The sequence below is a fragment of the Pygoscelis adeliae genome, unplaced genomic scaffold (assembly GCF_000699105.1).
Source record: "Pygoscelis adeliae isolate BGI_AS28 unplaced genomic scaffold, ASM69910v1 Scaffold121, whole genome shotgun sequence".
Taxonomy (NCBI): Eukaryota; Metazoa; Chordata; class Aves; order Sphenisciformes; family Spheniscidae; genus Pygoscelis; species Pygoscelis adeliae.
The window spans coordinates 4,447,280-4,455,069 of NW_008824359.1; the positions used below are offsets into that span (position 1 = coordinate 4,447,280).

Below are 7,790 nucleotides of genomic sequence, written 5' to 3' on the forward strand. Positions count from 1 at the left end.
GGGGGCGGGGCTGGGGGGAGGGGGGGGAGGCGGCTGTCACAAGCAGGGAGACGCGGCGGGGTTGCAGGGGGGCAGGGGTTTTTATGTTAGCACGTTAGCCCCCGAGGTGGGACGGCGAGGCCTGTTGGTGAGGGGTCAGAGCTCGCTTGGGGTGCAGGCTGCGTGCTGGGTCTGCTGGGGTGCCCCGCGGCTGCAGGAGGGTGCCGTGGGGGGAGGCGCGGCGGGGTGCGTTCCTGGCAGCTGTCCTGCCTTTCTCCTGGATGCCTCTAACCCGCCTCCTTCGCAGGTGTCGCGGCAGCCCCAGGCTGTGGCCTTCGCAAGGCGGTGGTGGTTGCCAGCGTGACTACGAATCTCCTGTTCTCTGTGACTCCTGCTCCCTTCCGGCCACGCAGCCCTGAAAGTTGACTGTTCATACTCTTTCCTGCGCGTGGCCTTTGTGTGCTCTCTCGTGACAGCACTGGTTTACCCTAAAACTTAGAATACATGCAGGAACTTGTGTGTGTTGTGGAATGTAAGTACTCTGAATGCCAGTGCTGCTTTTAGGAAGGCAGCGTGTGGTATGATGGGTTGAGGTCTGTTTTGCGTCCTGGTGTAGGTTTGCTTCGTAAATTAAGGCACATAGTTTACATTCCCTTGGTTTTCCTTTTTATTATGAGAAGGGATTAGTAATTCTGCAAAACCTGTTAAGTTACTGGTGCTGAATAACAATGAAATCAGCTCTGTGTAGAGAAAATAAGTGTCCTTTAGTAGCACAGAGCAGAAGTCGTCACTCCGTTTTAAATTTCATCATAAAAACTGAGGAAAAGATATGTCTATATATTCGTGATTGACTTAAGTAGAGGATCTGAATTTCATTCTGTGTATCCTGCTAGCGTGTTTGTTCTGAATGCCGCATAGATTTGAACTTGTTTCTTTCTAATGGCTTTCACATACACATGAGTTTGGCAGGTTGTGCTACCTGTGCATGCCAACAGTGGAGTGGCTCTAAAGATGTGCTACAGTAGGCTGAATAAAGTGACACGCCTCTGATTCACCTTGATTTATGGAATGTAGCAGGTGTGGCAAAGCACAGGATTGTAAAAGAGGAAAAAAAATAATTCCGGGTGCGCTAGATAAGACTTCTTGCAGCTATTCACATGTTATATATCAAGTTCAAGTCAAGATGTTTTTGTGGTTTTGTATCCTTCAAAATATTTATTACACCGAGTGAATTAGAGGTCAAGGGAATCCATAACAGGTGCAATTTTTTAGCCGCTTTCATCAAATTACGACTGAGGTCTCGTTATAAACTTTATGCAGAGATACAGACAAATTTTAAGCATCAGGGCTCTTTTGCTAACTTAGTTTGGCAACATACTTACTCAACTCTTCAGTCCTAAAAGGTGTGAGTAATCTCTTGTTTACCCTTACCCATGTGCTTTGAAACCTATTCACGGTATTCACCTATTCATGAGCCCAGCCTAATATAATGTGTCCAGTTTGACACATCATAAAGGCAGCATACCATACCGACTTCGGACTGGGCTAGCCAACACGTATCACATGTTTAATACAGTTTTTGCTTCCATTTACAGTGTATGCCTACAGGAAATGGGTGAGTTACCTGTATACTTAATTAAGAGAAGTAAAACTGGGAGCTACCAAGATGCTTGCCTTCCCTCACCTTAATCTCTCTCTGTATTGTATTCCACTCCACATTTGTCTGCATAGACTGCAGTTCTAAGCACTAGACCATACTAAATCCTGCCAGAAGCTGTATGGATTCACTGCTGTAGTAGAACTGAGCATTTGCAGCTTGAAAACCATTACACACATTTGTGTCAGTGGAATTTAGTGAATGACAGGAAGTAAGGGGTAGGCAACCTCAAAATATTCTCAGTGTTTGGCTAGGTTTAGTAAAACACTTAATTTCTAGATGGGGAACTATACCCTCCTGTTGGCAGTGTTGTGGCGGGGAAGCAACTCCTTATTTATTCGGAAGAAAACTAGATGTTGCACATGAATAGTTCAGATACTTGTCTCAAGTACTTTCTTAAGAAAAAGCAGGGCATTTTCATTACTTACAGTTAAAATAACTGAATATTGAAAGAGAAATATTTTTCTGTGTTTTTCCAATTTTTTTCTCAATTTTATCCATGTGACAGAGATCTCTGTGATCATTTTTGATGAGTAGTTTTTTAATCAGTCATTTACTGTGTTTTGATGCATCTTTATATAGTTGAGATGAAGCAAAACAGAAAACCGTTTCATAAAACTGTAAAAGGACTAGGTGACTAACAGCTGTTAAAATGTATTAGACTTCAAGCTTTTAGTGCCCATTTAATCTGAAGAATAAGTTGTATATGGAGGCTATAAACAAAATGTGGCTCTTAACCATGCTGTTTCTCAAACTGTCTCTGGAATGATACCCCTAAGGCTGCATGACAGGGTGATAGTGTGGTGTCTCTGCCTTCTCTATTTCAGTTACTAGAGCCTCCACTGTAAACAAACTTGAAGCCGGGTTGCTGGGCTTTCTAAGGGTGTTTAGTTTCAGAGGTAAACAAGGATGTTGAAACGATGCCAGATTTTACAGGCAAACAAAAATGGTTTCCTTGGAGCAGTTGGGCAAATAAAAAGTCAGTGTTTCTTAGGCTTTCAGGTATTCTAATGGAGTTTCCAACCATGGAGTTGGAGAGCAAACCAAACAAAGTTTTATAGAAGGAACTGGTAGACCACAAATAAAGGGCTTTGAAACATCCAAATCAGGAATAATTGTTTAGGCCCTGCAGCAGGTAAAGCAGGTTTTCAAATATCTGTTGACAATGACTACTGCTGGTATTTTTAACAACTAAAAGCTGTTGATAACATTAGAGTTGAGTGTCCTGTGCAAAATTATTTTGCATCGTTTGTCTGGTTCCCAGTGGAGAAGTGTCTGCCTCTTGCAGAGTCAAATTTACTGATGTGTTGGCTTTAAATATGCCTTTTATGCAGTGTCAATAGCAAAGCAAAATCTGGGTGAAGGTAAATCACCGTTATCGCAGTGGAGTCCTGAATTCATGAGCCAGCCCCTCAAGACTGCAGAATCCAGGCCAGTGTTAGTTGAGCAACAAATGGATTTCTGGAGGCCTGCTTCAAGGATGTGCTGGCTCTTGTGTGAAACGGTGCAATGATCAAAGTCTCGTACCAAACAGTTGTCTTCTGAAATGGTTTTTCTGTGTGTTTTGTTTTCCTTACTATGCCTTAAATAGAAGACAGAAAGTGCTATAGCTGCACATGTCAACAGTTAATATGAGACTGAGCTGAAGCATGTGTTTCAGAAGACGAACTAACTCCATATGCACACATACAAGGCAGATAAAATTGTCAGCATACCTATGCAGCTTCTTGTCCTTCATGAGGTAGCGGTTTATAGCAGCGTGGTTCCGACAATCTTCTCGGGTGTCCAAAGGTGACCATCCAAAGGCTGGCCATACTGAACAGTCTTGTTCCTCCTTCTCAACCAACTCATTCCCATTTTGAAAAATTGTGGGGAGCTGCAGATGCTCAGACCTCTAGAGTGCTGTTTTTCACAGTCTGTGAAAACCTGTTATGTCTATTATACATAATAGGTCTGTGAAGACCTATTATGCAGGTCTGTGAGTGTTAATGGCTGTAGGAATAACTGGGTAGAGGAACACGAGTCTCTCGTTCTTGTAGAGAGCACAGAGCCAAAATAGAAAAGTACCGTACACGGAGACTTCCTAAAAGATTTGAATGCGGGATAAAGGACTTTTCTTCATGTTGTTTAGTGCAAGATCGGCAGTGAATAAAGCATTACTGTTTATGAGCTGTGAAGAGAAGAGATGAGGCGCTGCTAACCATGTAAGTAAAAGCTGAGGCTGGAAACGATGCAAGAAAGTTTGTTTGCAGTTGATTTCATCCAGGTATTTAGTGCAGTCAGGAGTGAAAACAAAGTGGTATGATTTTATTGCAACTCCCTTGTAATATGTCTGTAAACCATAAACAGTCTTTCTCCCAGAGCCCACGGTGTAGTTGTGATAATATACTTGAACTACACATTGCAAAGCTTTGAAAATGTTTGAGCTTTACAAAGCAAAAAAAGTTATTTTTGTAAAGCCAGCATCCTGAATGGCCAAGAACATTCATGATTTTTGCATTGAGTGCTCTTAAGTGCAAGTGAAGGGCTTGACCCTGTGGGACGCTAAGACCCCTCAGCTTCTGTTGACATAAAAAACTTTGTTTACCATCATTCAGTTTCAGGTTCAGCTGTTTCCAAGAACCCTGAGTATTTTGGTTTAACTGCTCAATTTTCTTGCTTCTCTTACGGCTGGAAAAAAGATATGTTAGAGCAAGCAACTGAAGGACTTCAATTTGTTTAGGTTATGAAGAGAGATTTACAGGCTCTTTGCTTAAAGTGTGAAGTATCTTCATGGAGAACAAATAAAACTGAAGGACTCTTTTAATTAAAGCACTAAAATCAAAGCAATAACCAACTGGAAATGACCTCCTGAGAAATTCCAATAGAAACAGGTTGCTATTTCTAAACAGGGCTATTAAGTACTGAAGCTACTCGTGGCACTGATGGATGAGTTGAAGTTTCCAATACTGTGGAATGTCTAGAACACATGCAAGGTATTGGCTTTAATAAAGGGGTACCCAGGTAAAAGTCTTGCTGTATTGGGAATCTGAATTAAATAGTGTAATGTGGCTTTTTGCCTTTAATTATTAATCTCTGAGAAGATGTGAGGTATGCTGTTTAGGGGTCTGACATTCTTGTTAGTCTTCCTTCTTTCCACCCTTCTCTTCTGCTCTGGAGGTGAGGGATAACTGACTCTAGAAATGCAGGAATTTCTTTACAAGCTGGTCTTCTGCTTGACATTTTAAAATAAGTCAAAGCTGGAGGTGCTGATTTCTGTTAGGGTTACAGGGTGAAGAGAGGAAGTTTCATTAGTAGCTTCGGTGGTCTGATTTTAACGTATTATTCTAAGTGTGTCAGGGCCCTTACTATATTTGCTGTCCTTCAGATAAAATCAAGTTGGTCTAAGCAAACAATTTAAATACCAATAAATGTCTGTGTAGTGAACCAGGCAATTATCTAGGTTCCTAGTGTGAGTTTTGATGTCCGTTTGTAGGCTTCTAAATGTAGGTGAATTCCAACCTTGCTGTCTAAAAAGACATAAATTTTAGGGAGCTCAGATGACTTGAGTTTTGCAGTGATAAAGACCATCTCCAGAATATACTTAATCTCCTTCTGACATAATTCTTTCCACCTCTTTTTATCACATACTCTGAGATGCCCGTTGCTGTCCATTGGACGGTAGAAGGAATCAGTGATTAGCTTAATTTAGGTGCTGAACAATAGACAGCTAAACTTAGTATAAACAAAGCTTCTAAAAATGAGACCTAAGAGATCTTGCTGGTTGACTGTAACTTGTGTCTTATGTATACTAACCAGAGTTATGGTCACGTTAATTCTGTTATTTCTTGCTTTAAAAAGAATAAGGTTAGAAGAAAAATGGAAATTCAGTCATGAAGTAAAAAATAAACCTTGAAAATGAGGAGTTCTGTTGCTCACATTCTTTGTCCTTGTATGAATTTTGCTGCTTATGCTTTATGTGGTTATTTGTGTTTCTGCAAAGCAAATAACCAGTGTTACCGGATGGCTCACACGGGTACGGGTGGTACATGCAATAGTAAGTGACACAACTTGAATTGCAGAACTAACAGTGGAAAGTATTGCTATTACTAACTACCACATTAATTCAACACCTGCTAGATTTGGGAGCAGAGGAATTTAGGGAATGGTTGAAATTGATGATCTCTCTTTTTTGTAATCTTCCATTCTTGTGGCTGTGGGGCTGGGACTGTTCCTCACAGAGCTTCATTTTCCAAAGGAGAATGAAGCGCAAAGTGGTGCCGAGACCTTTTTCTGCGCTACTGCCTCGTACAACATCTTTCCTCTCACTTCTCTGCAGGAGAGAAGTCCCACTTCACTGGATGCACGTGCACACAGCTGCTCTGCCCTGTTCCTTTGCTGGAGCAGAGCATTTTTGGCTGGGGAATAGGGAGGGAGCAGCACAGGACACAGGGGAGCAGGCCAGGACACTAGGGTCCCGGGACACAATGTGGGTGCCTCAGTTTTGATCTCATTTGTTATCACATAACTTTTGAATTGTGGCACGAAATTTTTTTCTGTCTTCCCTGAAGATGAAATGTAAGGGTTGTAAACCAGCGGTGGGTTTGTGATTTGAAATGCACCTGATTTCCACCTGGATAAATTCTTAAGTGTGGTCAGGTTTACTCTGGGGCTTTATCACTCTGACAAGAGTGAAGTCTGGATCTTGGAGCTGAATGGTACTTTTCTTTGCTCTTGAAGGTGGGCAGAGGAAAGGAGAACTTAGGTAACACACATTTCTGACTAATGAAATCCACATCAACTGTATTTATTTATTTTTTAAATAATACTCATACGTTATGCTCTTATTCCTTATTTTACCTGTGATATTTTATACTCTCCAGCAGGTGCTGCTGTATCCTGCTAATGTCTTCTTTGTGGAGGAAAAAAAAAGGTCAGTCATTTGATTTAATACTGTGCAATTGGACTTTGCTCCTTGTTTTGCATCATGAACGTGTCTGTGTTCTCTTTTCTTACTCAAGTTATTTGCCAGCAGAGTGACTAAGGAGACAATTTTTACGATCCCAGCATATTTAATCCTGCAAGCGCTCTTTGTAAGAAGGGGTTGAAGATCAGTGGGAGTTGCTTATCAAGGCCACGCTCAGAGCAAGTTGAACAGATGCAGATAGAAATAAATTTGTATTTCTAGAAAATGTGAAGAAATGCAAGTGTGTTCTTAAAAGCAAAAGAACATTAATTAAAAAAGTTGAAGTTACAAAAGTTTCTAGTTGGCTCATTGGTTTTCCCAGGTTTCTTGAGCTTTAGTAATTTAAGCTCATGATTTTAAATCAGTCTTATCATTAGCCTAATAGCTGGTCTTGAATGCTAGAAGTTTGCAATACAGATTACACAGCACACGTTTCAGAATCTCTTATTTAGGATTTCCATGTGAAGAATTGTGGCTGAGTTATATACAGAAAATGTAAAGAGGAGATGTGCTTCGTTCTGTTTGCTGATGGACCACTTGTGCCAGGCAGGAATTTGTGGTTAGTAATAGCTGAAATTAGGCCTTGGTATGGGTTACATACCTTGAAGTCCTTGAGCTGCATCAGGCCAGAAATGCACTCACGAGCTAAGAGTGCTCATTGACCTCTGATACTTACCTGCCTCTTTGTACTGTATTGCTGGTTCCACGTAGGGAATTCAAATTCTGCTGTAGTGTTTTTCCTCACTGTTACAGTGATTAAACTTGGTTGTGACTATGATTTTGGCACTTTCAGGATTATCTAGGAGCCTTAAAAGGTGAATCCAAGTTTAATAAGCTGAAGTATTGGTTTGCTTTTGATATTTAACTTTATTAGTAGTCTAAAATGTTCAATATAAGAATAATGACAGTAAACTACAATCATAAATCTCAGGCAGGCAGCACCTGCTACTCTACCGTGTGAAACGGCATGTGTTCCCCTGATCGTTTTGTTTGGAGATTGCCGAAATTACAATCTTTCTCTCTAACCTCTCTTCTGTGTTTCTTTTAGAAATCCAACCTGGCTGTGGCAGTTACCTCTCAGGAAGTTACAAGGATGGGTCAGGAGGGAAACACCTTTATTTTTCCTTTTGGCTTAAACCCAAAAGGTTAAATATAATCAGATTCTAAGAATTCTTATAAATAATCTATGTAATCCAGATGCAGTAAACA

General features: G+C 40.9%; 1 long non-coding RNA gene across 1 annotated transcript; it reads left to right on the forward strand.

The window, feature by feature from the left end:
• The first annotated feature begins 316 nt into the window (after positions 1-316).
• Positions 317-7,790, forward strand: LOC103913209. Its single transcript, XR_663411.1, has 3 exons — positions 317-511; positions 6,499-6,548; positions 7,630-7,790. It is a non-coding gene; the product is annotated as an uncharacterized LOC103913209 (long non-coding RNA).